This window comes from Oncorhynchus nerka, linkage group LG15 (assembly GCF_034236695.1).
Source record: "Oncorhynchus nerka isolate Pitt River linkage group LG15, Oner_Uvic_2.0, whole genome shotgun sequence".
Taxonomy (NCBI): Eukaryota; Metazoa; Chordata; class Actinopteri; order Salmoniformes; family Salmonidae; genus Oncorhynchus; species Oncorhynchus nerka.
In genome coordinates, this window is record NC_088410.1 from 47259924 (window position 1) to 47280479 (window position 20556).

The following is a 20556-nucleotide window of genomic DNA, read 5'->3' on the forward strand; positions in this document are numbered from 1 at the left end:
CACTAGAGGGATATCTTCAACCACCAACTTACCATCCTGAGACAAGGCTGAGTATAGCCCACAAAGATCTCCGCCACGGCACAACCCAAGGGGGGCGCCAACCCAGACAGGATGGCCACAACAGTGAATCAACCCACTCAGGTGACGCACCCCTCCAGGGACGGCATGAGAGAGCCCCAGTAAGCCAGTGACTCAGCCCCTGTAATAGGGTTAGAGGCAGAGAATCCCAGTGGAAAGAGGGGAACCGGCCAGGCAGAGACAGCAAGGGTGGTTCGTTGCTCCAGAGCCTTTCCGTTCACCTTCCCACTCCTGGGCCAGACTACACTCAATCATATGACCCACTGAAGAGATGAGTCTTCAGTAAAGACTTAAAGGTTGAGACCGAGTTTGCGTCTCTGACATGGGTAGGTAGACCGTTCCATAAAAATGGAGCTCTATAGGAGAAAGCCCTGCCTCCAGCTGTTTGCTTAGAAATTCTAGGGACAATTAGGAGGCCTGCGTCTTGTGACCGTAGCGTACGTGTAGGTATGTACGGCAGGACCAAATCAGAGAGATAGGTAGGAGCAAGCCCATGTAATGCTTTGTAGGTTAGCAGTAAAACCTTGAAATCAGCCCTTGCTTTGAAAGGAAGCCAGTGTAGAGAGGCTAGCACTGGAGTAATATGATCAATTTTTTGGTTCTAGTCAGGATTCTAGCAGCCGTATTTAGCACTAACTGAAGTTTATTTAGTGCTTTATCCGGGTAGCCGGAAAATAGAGCATTGCAGTAGTCTAACCTAGAAGTGACAAAAGCATGGATTAATTTTTCTGCATCATTTTTGGACAGAAAGTTTCTGATTTTTGCAATGTTACGTAGATGTAAAAAAGCTGTCCTCGAAATGGTCTTGATATGTTCTTCAAAAGAGAGATCAGGGTCCAGAGTAACGCCGAGGTCCTTCACAGTTTTATTTGAGACGACTGTACAACCATTAAGATTAATTGTCAGATTCAACAGAAGATCTCTTTGTTTCTTGGGACCTAGAACAAGCATCTCTGTTTTGTCCGAGTTTAATAGTAGAAAGTTTGCAGCCATCCACTTCCTTATGTCTGAAACACATGCTTCTAGCGAGGGCAATTTTGGGGCTTCACCATGTTTCATTGAAATGTACAGCTGTGTGTCATCCGCATAGCAGTGAAAATGTACATTATGTTTTCGAATAACATCCCCAAGAGGTAAAATATATAGTGAAAACAATAGTGGTCCTAAAACGGAACCTTGAGGAACACCGACATTTACAGTTGATTTGTCAGAGGACAAACCATTCACAGAGACAAACTGATATCTTTCCGACAGATAAGATCTAAACCAGGCCAGAACATGTCCGTGTAGACCAATTTGGGTTTCCAATCTCTCCAAAAGAATGTGGTGATCGATGGTATCAAAAGCAGCACTAAGGTCTAGGAGCACGAGGACAGATGCAGAGCCTCGGTCCGATGCCATTAAAATGTCATTTACAACCTTCACAAGTGCCGTCTCAGTGCTATGATGGGGTCTAAAACCAGACTGAAGCATTTCGTATACATTGTTTGTCTTCAGGAAGGCAGTGAGTTGCTGCGCAACAGCCCTCTCTAAAATTTTTGAGAGGAATGGAAGATTCGATATAGGCCGAAAGTTTTTTATATTTTCTGGGTCAAGGTTTGGCTTTTTCAAGAGAGGCTTTATTACTGCCACTTTTAGTGAGTTTGGTACACATCCAGTGGATAGAGAGCCGTTTATTATGTTCAACATAGGAGGGCCAAGCACAGGAAGCAGCTCTTTCAGTAGTTTAGTTGGAATAGGGTCCAGTATGCAGCTTGAAGGTTTAGAGGCCATGATTATTTTCATCATTGTGTCAAGAGATATAGTACTAAAACACTTGAATGTCTCTCTTGATCCTAGGTCCTGGCAGAGTTGTGCAGACTCAGGACAACTGAGGTTTGGAGGAATACGCAGGTTTAAAGAGGAGTCCGTAATTTGCTTTCTAATAATCATAATCTTTTCCTCAAAGAAGTTCATGAATTTATCACTGCTAAAGTGAAAGTCATCCTCTCTTGGGGAATGCTGCTTTTTAGTTAGCTTTGCGACAGTATCAAAAAGGAATTTCGGATTGTTCTTATTTTCCTCAATTAAGTTAGAAAAATAGGATGATCGAGCAGCAGTAAGGGCTCTTCGGTACTGCACGGTACCGTCCTTCCAAGCTAGTCGGAAGACTTCCAGTTTGGTGTGGCGCCATTTCCGTTCCAATTTTCTGGAAGCTTGCTTCAGAGCTCGGGTATTTTCTGTGTACCAGGGAGCTAGTTTCTTATGAGAATTTTTTTTAGTTTTTAGGGGTGCAACTGCATCTAGGGTATTGCGCAAGGTTAAATTGAGATCCTCAGTTAGGTGGTTAACTGATTTTTGTCATCTGGCGTCCTTAGGTAGGCAGAGGGAGTCTGGAAGGGCATCAAGGAATCTTTGTGTTGTCTGTGAATTTATAGCACGACTTTTGATGTTCCTTGGTTGGGGTCTGAGCAGATTATTTGTTGCAATTGCAAACGTAATAAAATGGTGGTCCGATAGTCCAGGATTATGAGGAAAAACATTAAGATCCACAACATTTATTCCATGGGACAAAACTAGGTCCAGCGTATGACTGTGACAGTGAGTGGGTCCAGAGACATGTTGGACAAAACCCACTGAGTCGATGATGGCTCCGAAAGCCTTTTGGAGTGGGTCTGTGGACTTTTCCATGTGAATATTAAAGTCACCAAAGATTAGAATATTATCTGCTATGACTACAAGGTCCGATAGGAATTCAGGGAACTCAGTGAGAAACGCTGTATATGGCCCAGGAGGCCTGTAAACAGTAGCTATAAAAAGTGATTGAGTAGGCTGCATAGATTTCATGACTAGAAGCTCAAAAGACGAAAACGTCATTTTTTTTTTTTGTAAATTGAAGTTTGCTATCGTAAATGTTAGCAACACCTCCGCCTTTGCGGGATGCACGGGGGATATGGTCACTAGTGTAGCCAGGAGGTGAGGCCTCATTTAAAACAGTAAATTCATCAGGCTTAAGCCATGTTTCAGTCAGGCCAATCACATCAAGATTATGATCAGTGATTAGTTCATTGACTATAATTGCCTTTGAAGTAAGGGATCTAACATTAAGTAGCCCTATTTTGAGATGTGAGGTATCATGATCTCTTTCAGTAATGACAGGAATGGAGGTGGTCTTTATCCTAGTGAGATTGCTAAGGCGAACACCGCCATGTTTAGTTTTGCCCAACCTAGGTCGAGGCACAGACACGGTCTCAATGGTGATAGCTGAGCTGACTACACTGACTGTGCTAGTGGCAGACTCCACTATGCTGGCAGGCTGGCTAACAGCCTGCTGCCTGGCCTGCACCCTATTTCATTGTGGAGCTAGAGGAGTTAGAGCCCTGTCTATGTTGGTAGATAAGATGAGAGCACCCCTCCAGCTAGGATGGAGTCCGTCACTCCTCAGCAGGTCAGGCTTGGTCCTGTTTGTGGGTGAGTCCCAGAAAGAGGGCCAATTATCTACAAATTCTATCTTTTGGGAGGGGCAGAAAACAGTTTTCAACCAGCGATTGAGTTGTGAGACTCTGCTGTAGAGCTCATCACTCCCCCTAACTGGGAGGGGGCCAGAGACAATTACTCGATGCCGACACATCTTTCTAGCTGATATGCACGCAGAAGCTATGTTGCGCTTGGTGATCTCTGACTGTTTCATCCTAACATCGTTGGTGCCGACGTGGATAACAATATCTCTATACTCTCTACACTCGCCAGTTTTAGCTTTAGCCAGCACCATCTTCAGATTAGCCTTAACGTCGGTAGCCCTGCCCCCGGGTAAACAGTGTATGATCGCTGGATGATTCGATTTAAGTCTAATACTGCGGGTAATGGAGTCGCCAATGACTAGAGTTTTCAATTTGTCAGAGCTAATGGTGGGAAGCTTCCCACAACTGTCCCCATCTGATCCTGCTAAGGCATGATGAGCATAGTGTTGTGGACTGACTGCACCATGACAGTGAAGCCTGTAGAGCTGTTCATACCATGTCAGTGTGAAAAGTAGGGAATTAGCTTGGGAAACTGACAGATCAACAACATTACATTGCTGTACTGACTAATAAAAACTCACATTGTGCTGTCAAAAAAGTCTGAATATCGGTCTTCAATCGTTTGGCCGCTGGTTTCATCGTTTTATTCGGGTCTAGTATGATTGAGGCAAAATTAATAGCTAAAGATAGTGAAAACTAGCCAAGTTAATGTACTTCTGTTGAAATGGGGCAAAACAAAGGCTTCAAACCATTTCTATACACACAACAGCTGTTATATACTGCTACCTGACAGATAGGTAGAGGCTAGAGCTGAACTGGCTGTGGTAGCTACTAGCTAGCTAGTTCATTCACTTCAGACAGAACTTCAGTCGAGAGGTGATTAAACATGTAATGCATTATCTAATGTTACATGTCAGTTACATGTCATTTTGTGAAAATGGCGCCGGAGGAGATGGCCACCGTTTTACGGTCTCCTAACCAATTGTGCTATTATGTGGGTTTTTTTGCGATATTTGTAAATGATTTTGTACATAATGTTTCTGCAACTGTATCTTACGGAAGAAAAGAGCATCTGGATATCAGGACAGCGATCACTCACCTCAGATTAGACAAAGATTTCTTCAACAACAACAACAACAAGCAGGACTGAAACAATATTCTCCAAACACCCCACAGGGCAGACATCCCAATTATTCGCAAAAGGAAGCGACGCAGATGACAAAGAGCCGGATGCCTCGTCCGGACCCGCAGAAGGCAACTAGGAAAGCAGCCGTTACTGTCAATATTACTCGCCAACGTGCAATCATTGGAAAATAAACTTGAATATAATATATCCTACCAATGCGACATCAAAAACTGTAATATCCTATGCTTCACGGAATCGTGGCTGAATGACAACATGGATATTCAGCTGACAGGAGACACGCTGCACCGGCAGAATAGAACAGCAGACTAAGACGAGGGGGAGGTCTGTGCATATTTGTGAATAACAGCTGGTGCACAAAATCTAAGGAAGTCTCTAGATTTTGTTTGCCTGAAGTAGAGTGTATTGTGATAAACTGCAGGCCACACTACTCGCCTAGAAACTTCTCAGCTATACTTTTCGTGGCTGTTTATTTACCACCATAGACAGATGCTGGCACTAAGACCGCACTCAGTAAGCTGTATAAGGAAATAAGCAAACAGGAAACCACTCACCCAGAGGCGGTGCTCCTAGTGGCCGGAGACTTTAATGCAGGGAAACTTAAATCAGTTCTACCAAATCTCTATCAACATGTTAAATGTGCAACCAGAGGGGAAAAAAATCTAGATCACCTGTACTCCACACACAGAGACGCGTACAAAGCTCTCCCTCGCCCTCCATTTGGTAAATCCGACCACAACTCTAGCCTCCTGATTCCTGCTTACAAGCAAAAATTAAAGCAGGAAGCACCAGTGACTCGGTCTATAAAAAAATGGTCAGATGAAGCAGATGCTAAACTACCGGACTGCTTTGCTATCACAGACTGGAACATGTTCCGGGATTCTTCCGATGACATTGAGGAATACACCACATCAGTCACTGGCTTTATCAGTAAGTGCATTGAGGAAGTCGTCCCCACAGTGACTGTACGTACATACCCCAACCAGAAGCCATGGATTACAGGCAACATTCGCACTGAGCTAAAGGGTAGAGCTGCCGCTTTCAAGGTGCGGGACTCTAACCCGGAAGCTTACAAGAAATCCCGCTATGCCCTGCTACGAACCATCAAACAGGCAAAGCGTCAATACAGGTCTAAGATTGAATCGTACTACACTGGCTCCGACACTCGTCAGATGTGGCAGAGCTTGCAAACTATTACAGACTACAAAGGGAAGCACAGCCGCGAGCTGCCCAGTGACACGAGCCTACCAGATGAGCTAAATCACTTCTATGCTCGCTTCGAGGCAAGCAACACTGATGCATGCATGAGAGCATCAGCTGTTCCGGACAACTGTGTGATCACGCTCTCCGTAGCCGACGTGACTAAGACCTTGAAAACAGGTCAACATACACAAGGCTGCGGGGCCAAACGGATTACCAGGACGTGTGCTCCGGGCATGTGCTGACCAACTGGCAGGTGTCTTCACTGACATTTTCAACATGATTGAGTCTGTAATACCAACATGCTTCAAGCAGACCACCATAGTCCCTGTGCCTAAGAACACAAAGGCAACCTGCCTAAATGACTACAGACCCGTAGCACGCACATCCGTAGCCATGAAGTGCTTTGAAAGGCTGGTAATGGCTCACATCAACACCATTATCCCAGAAACCCTAGACCCACTTAATTTGCATACCGCCCAAACAGATCCACAGATGATGCAATCTCTATTGCACTCCACACTGCCCTTTCCCACCTGGACAAAAGGAACACCTATGTGAGAATACTGTTCATTGACTACAGCTCAGCGTTCAACACCATAGTACCCTCAAAGCTCATCACCAAGCTAAGGATCCTGGGACTAAACACCTCCCTCTGCAACTGGATCCTGGACTTCCTGACAGGCCACCCCCAGGTGGTGAGGGTAGGTAGCAACACATCTGCCACGCTGATCCTCAACACTGGAGCTCCCCAGGGGTGCATGCTCAGTCCCCTCCTGTACTCCCTGTTCACCCACGACTGCATGGCCAGGCACGACTCCAACACCATCATTCATTTTAACACAACAGTGGTAGGCCTGATCACTGACAACGACGAGATAGCCTATAGGGAGGAGGTCAGAGACCTGGCCGGGTGGTGCCAGAATAACATCCTATCCCTCAAAGTAACCAAGACTAAGGAGATGCCTGCCATCCAGAACCTCTACACCAGGCAGTGTCAGTGAAAGGCCCTAAAAATTGTCAAAGACCCCAGCTACCCCAGTCATAGACTGTTCTCTCTACTACCCCATGGCAAGCAGTACCGGAGTGCCAAGTCTAGGACAAAGAGGCTTCCCAACAGTTTTTACCCCCAAGCCATAAGAATCCTGAACAGGTAACCAAATGGTTACCCGGACTATTTGCATTGTGTGCCTCCTCCCAATCCCACTTTTACGCTGCTGCTACTCTCTGTTATCTTATATGCATAGTCACTTTAACTATACATTCATGTACATACTACCTAAATTCGCCCGACCAACCAGTGCTCCCGCACATTAGCTTGCCAGCTACATCAGTCAAATAAATAGCAACCAGTTTCTGCTCTGCTTGCTTTTACAACTTGGAGAAAAAGCACACACTCTGTGGTGTCCGCGGGGGTCCTAAATCCAACCTGCTTAAAACCACCAAACAGCCTACCTGACTGCTGTGAGGCGTGCACATGGTCCTACAGCACACCTTTGCCGCTTTTTGTATCAAAGTGCAATGAGAAAACTGGGGGGGACAAAAATGCAATTTGAGAATATCGGGGGTTTATGTCCCCCCGTCCCCAGTGACAGTTGCGCCCCTGATGGCCAGTGACGGTGTCTTGTATGCATAGCTACAAGAAGATGTTTTGAATAAGAGGTGCTGACACAGGCATTTGCAGGCTAACAATAAAATAAATGTCCTAATGTGATGAGTAGCCTAAGCATAGGACAAGATTGGGCAATGGTAGTCAGTGCAGCCTTTGTTAATTTAACTCATGACTGTTTGCAAAACAAATAGACCGATGTGAATAAAGCGCACATTGCTTTCTACTGCATAACTACAACGTGTGTGTATGTGAGAAAGAGAAAACAAGAGGGGTGCCTATTAAAACAGCACAAATGGACAGCTTTGTGATCCATTTTGGAGAAAAGTGCGCAACCCTATCCAGCACCGGCAGGTGGAAAGCGTCACTCGCTGGGCAGCACCCAACACCGTACTGCTTGCTGGACTGGTGGGCTAGTACGCCTATGTGTTTGACATGGGCAGGAGCAGGCCTCCGACCCCGAAGGTGAGAGACTGCCCTATTCCTTACTTGATATGGTTCCCATTTCTTTTTCGACAAATTTAGATTGGTAAACTAATAGAAAATATACATGGAAGACTATTGCGGGCTGCGCTCCAGATAACTTGATATCCAACACAAGGGGGAGAGAGGAGAAGCGGGAGAGAGAAAGGGGAGATGGAAAGAAAGGGAGAGAGACCGAACTCAACTCAAACTAAACTGTCTAACATTCAGCAGAGCGTGTCCAACTCCAACCCCCCACAATTGAACATGTAAGAGCATATCATGAATGCACCGCTTACAAAACAGATCTGAGAGCTCGTCGCAGAATGGGGCCCACATATAAATATCCCATTATCAGTTATATCAATAATGAAGCTGAAAAATAGTTTAGTTGTTTTTTATTGCAACACAAACTCTTACACCTCTTCTGCAATTGTACTATTTCACCACCAGGGTGAATGGTGAAAATAGCCCACAGTAGGGGTGCACCCCTACTTCCTGCGGCTATGATCAACTGAGAACCAGGGGTGGGGGAAATGCTGCCTTCGCAAGAAGCCTCCAAGATTTACCATGATAACTACATGAATTCGTGGGCCATTGGGGTTCTGTGGGCTATTTTCACCATATGTTTGACCATTATTAACGTGGTGGTGTTCATTCAGCCCTACTGGATTGGGGACAGCGTGAACACCCCACACGCCGGCTACTTCAGATTTTCCACTACTGCGTGGGCACTGGGAACTCCAACCGGGAGCTCACCTGCCAAGGAACCTTCACCGAATTCAGCAGTATCCCTTCGAGTGCATTTAAAGCTGTCACCTTCTTCGTGTTGCTGTCCATGGTGCTGATCTAGGGATGCATCGCCTGCTTCATCCTCTTCTTCTTCTGCAACACCGCCACTGTCTACAAGACCTTCGCTTGGATGCAGCTGCTATGTGGTAAAATATTGGCGTTTGGGTAGCAACCACCACGGATGGGGAAATTAATGCGTTCTGCTGCATCTCCAGCACCCCTACTTCCTGCGGCTATGCTTGTATGGCATTGTGTTAGTTGAGAACTGTTGTCTAAATCATTGGTTCTCAATTCTCTCCTTACGGACCCCAAGCCATTCCAGGGCAAGCTCACCTGATTAAACGCCTCAATTAACACAATTTATGGAATTTTAACAATATAATATGACTGACCAGGAAAAATAATCCTGTATGGTTCTTCAAAAGGTTATTTGTAGAACTTTTGAGATTAAGAAATGTTCTTAATAGAGCCATTCTCAATAAAGGTTCTATAAATAACCATTAAAAAATGGTTCCTCATAGTACCATAAGGGTTCTTTATAGAACCTACAAAAAAGGATTCTTTATTGAACAAAAATATAAATGCAACAAGCAACAATTTCAACAATTTTACTGAGTTTCAAGTTAATATAAGGAAATCAGTCAATTGAAATAAATTAATTAGGCCCTAATCTATGGATTTCACCCACTGGAGAGTCAGGCCCAGCCAATCAGAATACGTTTTTCCCCACAAAAGGGCTTTATTACTGACAGAAACACTCCTCTGTTTCATCAGCTGTTCGGGTGGCCCGTCTCAGACAATCCTGCAGGTGAAGAAACCGTATGTGGAGGTCCTGGGCTGGCGTGGTTTTGAGGTCAGTTGGACGTACTGCCAAATTCTCTAAAACGACGTTGGATGTGGCTTATGTTAGGTAAATTAACATTCAATTCTCTGGCAACAGCTCTGGTGGTCATGCCTGCAATCAGCATGCCAATTGTATGCTCCCTCAAAACTACACATTTTAGAGTGGCCTTTTATTGTCCGCAGCACAAGGTGCATTTGTGTAATGATCATGCTGTTTAATCAGCTTCTTGATATGCCACACATATCAGGTGGATGGAATATCTTGGCAAAGGAGAAATGCTCACTAACATGGATGTAAACACATTTGTGCACACAATTTGAGAGAAATAATATTTTTGTGCATACGGAACATTTCTGGGATCTTTTATTTCAGCTCATGACACATGGGACCAACACCTTACATGTTGCGTTCATGTTTTTGTTCAGTATATATAACACCAAAAAGGTATCCCCTATGGTTAAAAGCCTTATAACCCTTATTTGGCACTATGTGTAACCCTTTGTTTTTAGTGTGCAGTATGCAATGTGGTTAGAAAATTAACCAACTTGACGTTGCCTTTAAATCATTGCCATGTTTAAACACCTATTAATTATTTTGTCAATGGATAAGTAACCCAGCAGGTTTTGTTTAGCCCTGTAAGTCCCCGTAGCATAGCCTATACATCCATGCACCATTTTACAATTGTTTTCTCTGTAGGCTATACATCAACTTGTGTTTGGTTGGGATTTGAGAATTACCAGTGAGGTATGAGCACTGGAGGCGTTCACATTTCTGCAATATTCAAACGTGTGCGCGCCATCATCGACAACCCTCAACATCCCCCGGTGAGCGTGATCGCGCGGAGAAGAGAGGCGGAGGAGAGAGCGAGAGGGAAAACCAGGAGATAGTATTAAAACCCACGACCATGGGGTCTTGTATGTACAGTGGTGATACGACTAAAGCCCATCTTTTCTCGTCTTCATTCTTCAAAGGACAAGTATCGGTCTCTTTTTCCGGCTGTATGTAACAACATGACAGGCGTTTGTAACGAATGCTCCCGTTTTCCTTACATCTCAATTCGTTCGCGGAAGATCCATCAGTGGGGCTCGGCAGCGCTGCTTGTCTCTCATTTGAACCGTTCGGTCTAATGGGAGTCGTATAGCTTCATTATTAACACTCTGGCGGTGGTGGTGAATGGCAAATAATGCGTCTAATCCAGTTTTTCCAATACCATTGTTTTGTGCAATGTGAGCTTGATCGACTCTGCTGTGTCGTTACGTGTTGAGAGGAGGGAGGATCTTCCCCATCATTGTTGAATCACGCTTTGGGGTTAACGCTTCGGTCTTCCGTCATTTGGAAACCATTTGGATGTGATACTAAATAAAGCCAGAAACCTGGACCTGGACCTGGGGAGACAGTGGGCCTGGGGAGACAGTGCAGACATTTGTGTAATTTGTATAACAAACATTTTTATCTCCATATTTTAGAGACCCCGGAGTGTGCATATCAAAAGCGTAGCTGAGGGACCATTGAAGAAGAAAGGGGGGAGACGAGGAGATTACGAGGTAACGCCAGGGGTGGGGAAAATGCTGCCTTCGCAAGAAGCGTCCAAGATTTACCATGACAACTACATGCGGAATTCGCGGGCCATTGGGGTTCTGTGGGCTATTTTCACCATATGTTTGGCCATTATTAACGTGGTGGTGTTCATTCAGCCCTACTGGATTGGGGACAGCGTGAACACCCCACACGCCGGCTACTTCGGCTTGTTCCACTACTGCGTGGGCACTGGGAACTCCAACCGGGAGCTCACCTGCCAAGGAACCTTCGCCGAATTCAGCAACATCCCTTCGAGCGCATTTAAAGCGGCAACCTTCTTCGTGTTGCTGTCCATGGTGCTGATCTTGGGATGCATCGCCTGCTTCATCCTCTTCTTCTTCTGCAACACCGCCACTGTCTACAAGACCTGCGCTTGGATGCAGCTGCTATGTGGTAAGATATTGGCGTTTGGGTAGCAACCACCACGGATGGAGCAAATCATGTATTCTGCTCACAAACATTGAGGGGTCCATTACTTTCCTCGTTGTTCAACAACACTTGGGTGTGCTGTTGTAGCCTACTGTGTGTGTGTGGTCTTGTATTACTGGGTACCGGAAATCCCCAAAAGTCCCCACAAGGATAGTAAAACAAGGAAAATTCTCTCTCATCGGGACATTTCCCGAAATCCATACGAGGACAAAGTCTATTTTAAGATTAGGGGTTAGGTTTGGGGTTAGGGTTACAATTAGAGTTAGGATTACAATTATGGTTAGACATTGTGGTTAGGGGTTAGGATTAGGGTAAGGGATACGGTTAGGGTTAGGGAAAATATGATTTTCAATGGAAAGTAAAACATATGGCTTGTGGGCTGTGAGAGAGAGAGCGAGAGCGAGATAGAGAGAGTGAGAAACAGAGAAGGGGAAACCCCTTGACGATCAAACCCCTTGCCGATTCAAGTTTTAATCTTGATCAGTGGCCACGTGACATCGGGGATGAAACAAATTGTTATAGTGTAATTATATTAAATTATGCCCATTAACTTCCTTGGAAGTATTGCAACAGCGATCACATGTTCTATGTATGTGACCAAGTGCCCATATAGCCATAGCCTACACAATGCCTGATTTTAATACCTGATATTTTTCACAAAGTCTTGGTCAAGTTAATTTAGTTCTCATCATTGGGAACGCACAGCTGAATTCCTGTCGTGCTTTCTTGAATTCCTGTCGTGGTTTCAAACTGGATTTCTGCGTAATTACATGCTTATAACATGGTAATGGCACTGGTGTATATAGCTCTGTCACGACCATGAATCAGACAATTGAATATGATATAATATGATTCGCTTTTTTGACTAGTTTTGAATGGAACCCAGTGAAGGACGTGTAAAACAAAATGGTGATTTGTCTGGATGGTGAGTATTAGCTTTGATATTTCTTGGCGTAATTGCGCACGCATGCACGTGCACACACACACTTCACAGCATTGGCAACATGGGGGGATTCGGGAAACCTCAATCTGCTGTTGCACTATTGTTCTGCTTCAAAGTTATAGTATTGGAGAAGGCATGGCATGCACAGGAGAGGGAGGAATATGGTGGACTCAGTACCCCTTCAAATCAAATTTGTCCTAATTTTCTGCTCTGCCAAGTCACTGTCTAGAGAGGGAGGGAAGTAGGGAAATGGAAAGGGAACAAGAGAGAGAGAGAGAGAGAGACAGAGAGGGGGGCAGGGGGAGATGGCATAGGTAGTAGTTCATAGCTGGATGACACTGGGATAGGATATACTGGAACCAAGGCCTTGTTCAAAGGTAGTGCACTATAAAGGGAATAGGATTCCATTTGTGATGCTACATATACATTTAATGGTAAGCTGTGGAGTTCCATCAGCACCTCTGTCACCAGGAATGCAACAGTAGGCAACAGACTCATTTGAATGCACTCCAGCTTTACTGATAGCAGGATGTTTTCATTCAGTGTAATGTAGAATTCTAGAAAAGCAAAGGTATACAGTGCCTTCGGAAAGTATTCAGACCCCTTGACTTTTTCCACATATTGTTACGTCACAGCCTTATTTTAAAATGGATTAAATAAAAAAATGTATCAGCAATCTACACACAATACCCCATAATGACAAAGCGAATGTTTGCTAATTTATTAAAAATTTAAAAAACAGAAATACCTTACTTGTATAAGTATTCAGACCCTTTGCTATGAGTCTCGAAATTGAGCTAAGGTGCTTCCTGTTTCCATTAATCATCTTTGAGATGTTTCTACAACATGATTGGAGTCCACCTGTGGTAAATTTAATAGATTGGACATGATTTGGAAAGGCACACACGTCTAAATAAGGTCCACAGTTGACAGTGCATGTCAGAGTAAAGGGTCTGAATACTTATGTAAATGTGATATATATATATATATTTTTCTATATATATATAAATTAGCAAACATTTCCAAAAATCTGTTTTCCCTTTATCATTATGGGGTATTGTGTGTAGATTGATGAGGGGGGGAAAAAACGTTTGAATCGATTTAGAAAAAGGCTGTAACGTAACAAAATGTGGAAAAAGTCAAGGGGTCTGAATGCTTTCCGAAGGCACTGTACATGTAGTTCCGTTTCTCATGCAGTGTGCTTACATTTTCATCCTCCAGCTTCAGGTTCCCCCTTTCTGCCATAAAGGTTATGTTTGACATGACATAACATGGAATTGGTTTTTAGGGGCTCCTACAGTATAACCATTTCACACGATCGTGCCGAACCAAGCCAAACTGTGTTGGATATTTACTTTTCACCTTTTCCGCACGATTCCAGCTACTATGGTGGGCCAGCTCAGTACAGCTTGGTTTGGCTATACTCGGTTCGGCTGTAGTATGAAAAGCCGCAAATGTAGAGTGTCTTATTTTCCTCTTCCCCCCTTCACTCTGTCTTACTCTGTCGCCCCTCCCTCCTCTTCCTTCTCTCTGGTCCAGGGATGGGAAACTGTCCCCCTTTGTATACCTGCGGATCGACCCCCCCACACGCACATTTTGTTACTTTACAGCTTTATTCAAAAATGTATTCTATTACAATTACAATGATAAAGCAAAAACAGGTTTTTAGACATTTTTGCCAATTCATAAAAACATTTTTTAAATACCTAAGTGTGGCAGTCACTCAATTAGCCCATGTCAGCAATTTTCTGTTGTTGTTGATTTTTTAGTGGCCAACTGTCTAAACTTGTATTAATCATGATTTAATTACCGACTGGGGGGCCCCCAATATCATATTTAAAACTGTCCCAAATTTCTCTCTGCCCCATGGTAAAATGAGTAGAATTGCATTAAATTAGTTAGAAAATGGTCAAATCCTCTCTCCACCCCATGGTAAAATGTGTAGAATTGCATTAAATTAGTTAGAAAATGGTAAAATCCTCTCTCCACCCCATGGTAAAATGTGTAGAGTTGCATTAAATTAGTTAGAAAATGGTAAAGTCCTCTCTCTACCCCATGGTAAAATGTGTAGAATTGCATTAAATTAGTTAGAAAATGGTAAAATCCTCTCTCCACCCCATGGTAAAATGTGTAGAATTGCATTAAATTAGTTAGAAAATGGTAAAAATCCTCTCTCCACCCCATGGTAAAATGTGTAGAGTTGCATTAAATTAGTTAGAAAATGGTAAAGTCCTCTCTCTACCCCATGGTAAAATGTGTAGAATTGCATTAAATTAGTTAGAAAATGGTAAAATCCTCTCTCCACCCCATGGTAAAATGTGTAGAGTTGCATTAAATTAGTTAGAAAATGGTAAAGTCTTCTCTCTACCCCATGGTAAAATGTGTTATCAGGTGTCAATATAGTGGCTGCTAAAATGTTTTGCTCACAATGGGGGAGCGGGTTGGGAGGCAACAACATTTATTTTAAGGCCCCATAAAAGGCTAGGGCTGGCTCTGACTGCATATGTGGGTATGGATGTGTGTACGCAGACCCGCGAGCCACTAATGGGCCCTCATGATGAGTTTCCAATTTTTGTGGCCCCCACCCCCATTAAAGTTGCCCATCGTTTGTCCTTCCCCTGATCCAACGTGTGTATGATCAGGTAGGCAGACGGTATGAAACTGTGGCTGTTCTCGCTGCACATTCGTTTTGCACCTTCTGTCTCTTTCGCATGGAACAAGCTCAGAGGACTGTTGTCGTCGCGTTCGATCTCGACTTTTAGCACTTGCGCTTTTCTTTTTTCTTTTTAAATCAACATATATATATTTTGTAGTGGACTACTTTGGCAGCTGCTCAAAACTGAAGGACAAAAAAACATGTAATCAGAGCTGCTCTTGCAGGAGTACTGATTCTATTTATTAGCCTTCCTCATCCTCTACTGACTACATGCCTTCTATACCCAAAGTGTAGCTGTCTACAATCATGAGAGCAAGTACATTTCGAGCACGTCGCAATGAGTGAAATCCTCCAATAGCCTTCTGTAAGAGAATGGAGGGAAGACTAAAGAAGGCATGCTGGACTGGTGCAGGCCTAGATGACATTGCTTAAAAAGTAGAACGGTTATTGGCAACATTCTTTTCAAATGTAGCAGGCTACTACAGCGTATTTCTGCAAATGTATTTTTTTAACACTAGTACAAGCTCAGCAGTAACTCAGTTATCTCTAAAAGATGGGCCGCATAGGTGATTTGCTGAGTTCAATGAGATATTGACTGTCGGCTCGAAAGGTGCTAACGAGTGTACAGACGGGCAGCATTTCTCCCAGTGACAGTTTTCCTCCAGTATTTATGGACTGAGAAGTTAAAGGCCCAGTGCAGTCAAACTCCTGTGTTTTGTATCATATTGTACGACAGTTGTAAATTTGGGATAAAAAAATACAAATCTATGTTATTTCCTGATAGTTGCTGGTTGAAAATACAATCTACACAGGACCTTCTAATCAGGATTGTCTGGGCGGAACATTCAGCTTTCCAGGGTGACATCACCATGTGGTAAATCGGTTAATATAATATTGGGTATAAAAAAACGGCTGCATTGGGTCTTTGGACTTTTGATGATATCATTGGGTAGAACTTTTAAACTTTATATTCTTTCTACAAAACATAGAAATGTGCCATTTTCACATTTGTAGACACTGGAGATAATGAAAATGAGGTTGAAACGTGCGGAATTGCTCTTTTAAAGGCACTATTTTACAAACATCATTTACAATGTTGTAATCTTAAGAGACACTCATCGCCATACCATGTCAAGAAATGGGCCATATCCAGGTATTTACAGTAGCTTTACGTAATGACATCACTGTGAGACCCCTGTAAATGTTAGGTTGGATAATATGGTCCTATCTTATTAGACACATACGAGAGTCACGATTTCGTGTTGTCACCTTCAGCGGTGGCATTGTAGCTGTTTTGCTTCTGTCTGTGTGCGTGGGAGAGAATGTAGTTCCATCATCGACCGAGAGCTCACAATAACCATTCAAGGACAGAGCGATAAATAGGCCTAGAGGACGAGGAACACGAGGTATGAGGTAATTCATGAAATCATCCACACTCACCTGGTCCCTTCACACACTCTCTCTCTCTCTCTCTTCAATTGCTGATATAAACCATCATTGGCGTTGGCTAATGGGGATCCTAATAAATTAAATTAGAAACATTTAAAAATCATCAAAGTTATAATTGGAAACAAAAGCCTGTGTAGTTTTTGCGGTCTGACACTGGGATTGATTATAAAATTGCGATAAAGCACTGCACCAAAGCTAACAATTTGGTTCACAGACGTTAAGTCAGATTGAAATGTTAATATACATTTCAACGTACAAGGGGTCCAGGAGTTCCTTCATTGTTTACCGTTTACTGCCTCTTATCTTTCCATCCCTGCACCTTTTACTCTCTCTCTCACTCGTTCCATCTTTGTGCTTCTTTCTCTCTCCCTCCCTTTCATCTCTCGATCAACAACCTCATGAAAATGTCTGTTTTATGGGGAGTATGTTGTGCTAAATGAGCCAACCAAAGAAAGACCAAATTAATGAACGAACTAACAAATGACAGAGAAAGATGCGGAAGGATAACAGGAGATTAGAAGGACAGAATCAAGAACAAAAGAAGGGAGAGGGGAAAGTAAAAGAGGGAAAGAAACTAGGCGAAAATGTGAGTACGTTGTGGCTCTGTGTGGGTGCCAGTGGGGACCCTGTTAATGCAGATTTAAGCTCCAATCAGAGGGGGTGCCTGCCCAGGGTTTCACATCGTGGCAGCCCACTCTCTCTCCCATAATCCTCTCCTTTCCCCCAGACGTTAAGCCTCCGCCAATTACTGTACACCCCACGAAACCCCATTATCGATGGCAGATCACCGCTGCACACACACACACACACACACACACACGCATACACACCTCCCAGGGTAGAGGAGAGGAGAGAGGGAAGAGAGGTGAAATAGAGAAGGAGAGAGGAGAAGGAAGCAGAGAGGGAAGGGTAGTACAAGTTAAATTCATTGGCAGGGGCTTTTGGAACAGTTCAGAGTCAAGGGAAATGTAGTTAAGAGGAGTTCACAGGTAATTGTCTGGATGTGTGTAATCAATATGTACAGTATTTCTGTCTCATTAATAAGAGATAAGTGAGGGGTTGCTGTGAATGTGTGTGCATGTGTGTTTCTTGAGGGGGTTCAATAGGTTTGTTGATTTTTTTCCATCAGAATGGAGCCTCAGAAGCCCCCTGTAAAATGTGTGTGGAAGAGAGAATAGAAAATAATGCTTTTTGATGTTTATGTGTGTGTGTGTGTGTGTGTGTGTGTGTGTGTGTGTGTGTGTGTGTGTGTGTGTGTGTGTGTGTGTGTGTGTGTGTGTGTGTGTGTGTAAGAGAGGGAGCAGCCTAATAGGATTGGATATGGGCCTAATGCGCTCAGGCCGGGTGGAGATGATAGTTTAATCAGCTCTGTGGTGCAGCTCTGAGTTGGGGCCTCCCCTCTTCACTAGGATCTGCGGTGGAGCTCCGCTGTGTGCCAGGCTGCAGGCTGGCAGGCCAGACGCTTGCCCAGTCAGAGACAGGAGAGGGACAGCTGCTCCACACCGGAGCCCAGGACCAGGCCAGCACCTAAACTCCTCTCGTAAGGAGAGAGGGAAGGAGGGAGAGAGAGATGGAAGGATGGAAAGAGAGGGAATGAGGGAAAGATAGCGAAGTGACCCGTTTTCAAGAAGGAAGGTGTATGTCGCACGTGAGGGGTTGCTGTCTCTTCACAGGAGAGGCATTTGACTGTCTTTTTTTCCCTCCATCAAAATGCGGGAAAATACAGGAACCTTCTCGCTAGCTACAGTATGATTGGCTGAGATAATAGATGGGCTGGACATGCCGGGAGATGAGTTAGGATTGGTCTTCCATGTAGCATGCATCTGTCTATAACATGAGCTGCTCAGTATGTGTTGATACTCCTTTCTATTGTGGCTTTTTTTTAAAGATATAGCATTAGCCATTGAGAACTACAAAAGTTTATGTACTTTTCTCAAAAACATTGATGCCCTGAATTTAGCAGGCGCTATTGACAGATCAGTTGGAAAACAGTTATGATGGGCTACTTTCTACACATGCCACGATCAGTGTGAACCGGACAGACTTGACACAACGCTGGCCTAACAAGATGTAGCTACAAATAAAACAGAGTTACATTGTTTGTTCCAGTCTGCCGTGAAGCGTTCATTCATGTGTAAGAGTCTAGCTACTATTTTCAGATATTATCATTTTTAATTTTGTCAGAACGTCGTTTTCATTTGCAAGTTAAAGCGTACTGTTAGGTAGCTAGCGAACGTTAGCTTGCTGGCTCGCTAGCTAACGTTACGTGTATGATCTGTGTAGTAATATTATTCAAATCAGAAATCCATTTCCATTGCTAGTTATAGCCTGTTAGCTAGCTAGTGAACATTAAACCTAGTTGGTTAGCTTTAGCTAACTGCAGATTCATACTACAGCTATGACAATCAGTTTGTGTTGGTAGTCGTATGAGTTGGGAATATGACGGTTCATTGTTTAGCTAGCTAAATAGCTCACAAAATGGCTACATGAACTATCTGAGTTGACCCTGGGATTTTATTCTTATCTCTATGCACACTCACACGGCCCTACACACTACGCACGCTAATGTCTAAACAAAAGACTCCACTTCGCCAAATGATTACATGACCAATCAAGTTAGCCAGGTGTGTCTGGTGGTGATGAAGGGCCATCTATTGTATGGCCGTGTTCACGCCCTTGGCAGAAGGCATCGAGGTTAGATGGAAATTACCTTCCCCGTGTGGCTGCCACAGTCAAGCACAACCTACCCCTGTTTCCTGACATCGTCAAAGCATTGACAGCAACCTGGTCCAACCCGCATTCAGCTAAACTGATGCTGCATGGCTGTGCCCCGTTCATGGATCTGTGGGGGGTGGAGGGGGCAGGGCTGGTGCACATGCCTCTGGTGGATAGAAAGCTAGCTAGCTACCCAACCCCTTTGGCTAACAAGAGCATGGCTAATGCGAATCCTACGCTCCCCAACAAGCACTGTCGCTTTTCGGCTGCTCAGCTGGATAAGGTGTATCATGCAGAGGGGGTGGCTGCCCAATCTCTCTCGTCAGTCACTATGCTGGAGGGGCACACACACACACACAGGCACAGCTTTGGCCGCAGGAAAGCTCCGCGCAGAGCTCCTGGATGAGATCCTTGTTTACAGCCAACTTCATTCTGCGCATGTCCCGGTACACCATTCTGGCTGGCGCTTTCGCAGGGGCCGGAAAGGGACAGACAGATGTACCTCGATGAGCCGATTTCTCCCGCAGGGTTGTTTGGTTCAACTCTGGAGGCAATGCAGGCCCGGTTCGAGGCCAAAAAGAGGCACATTAGTAGCATATTTTTGCCAGGGTGCCACATTGGCAGGATTCAATCACTGAGATAGCCGCCACCTTACAGCGTTAACCGCAAATTAAAATGACATACCTCAATTAAGTAGTTTTGTCTGCTAATGTAATATTTGTAATAAAAATGCACCCCAAATACAGCACATAAAACAAATAGCCAGGTATATACACCCCTATATAAGAGCAAACCTGCTTAATAACCTGCTTAATAGCTTAAAACGCTGTTTTGCATACTCCTGCTATTTTCATCTTGCCTTGGCTCTTTCTGTAATTCCGACCCAATTTTTGGGCTACCCAAGAGGAAAGGCCAATGTTACAGAGGCAAGATTAAGGCGAAGGGAGAACAAGCCACCTCTTCCATCCATTCTACTGGCCAATATACAGTCACTTGATAATATGATGGACCTCCGATCGCGGATTTGCTACCAACGTGATTCTTGAAACTGCCATATTCTCTGCTTTTCTGAAACATGGTTCGTGGACAAGATATCCCCCATGGCTATCCAACTCGATGGATTCTCCATTCACCCTGCTGACAGGACAGTGGTGTCA

At 44.1% G+C, this 20556-nt stretch overlaps 1 pseudogene; it reads left to right on the forward strand.

Moving 5' to 3' along the window:
* Positions 1-10532: 10532 nt before the first annotated feature.
* The window catches only part of LOC115142812 (LHFPL tetraspan subfamily member 4 protein-like), a 64561-nt pseudogene continuing 54537 nt past the window's right edge, over positions 10533-20556 (forward strand).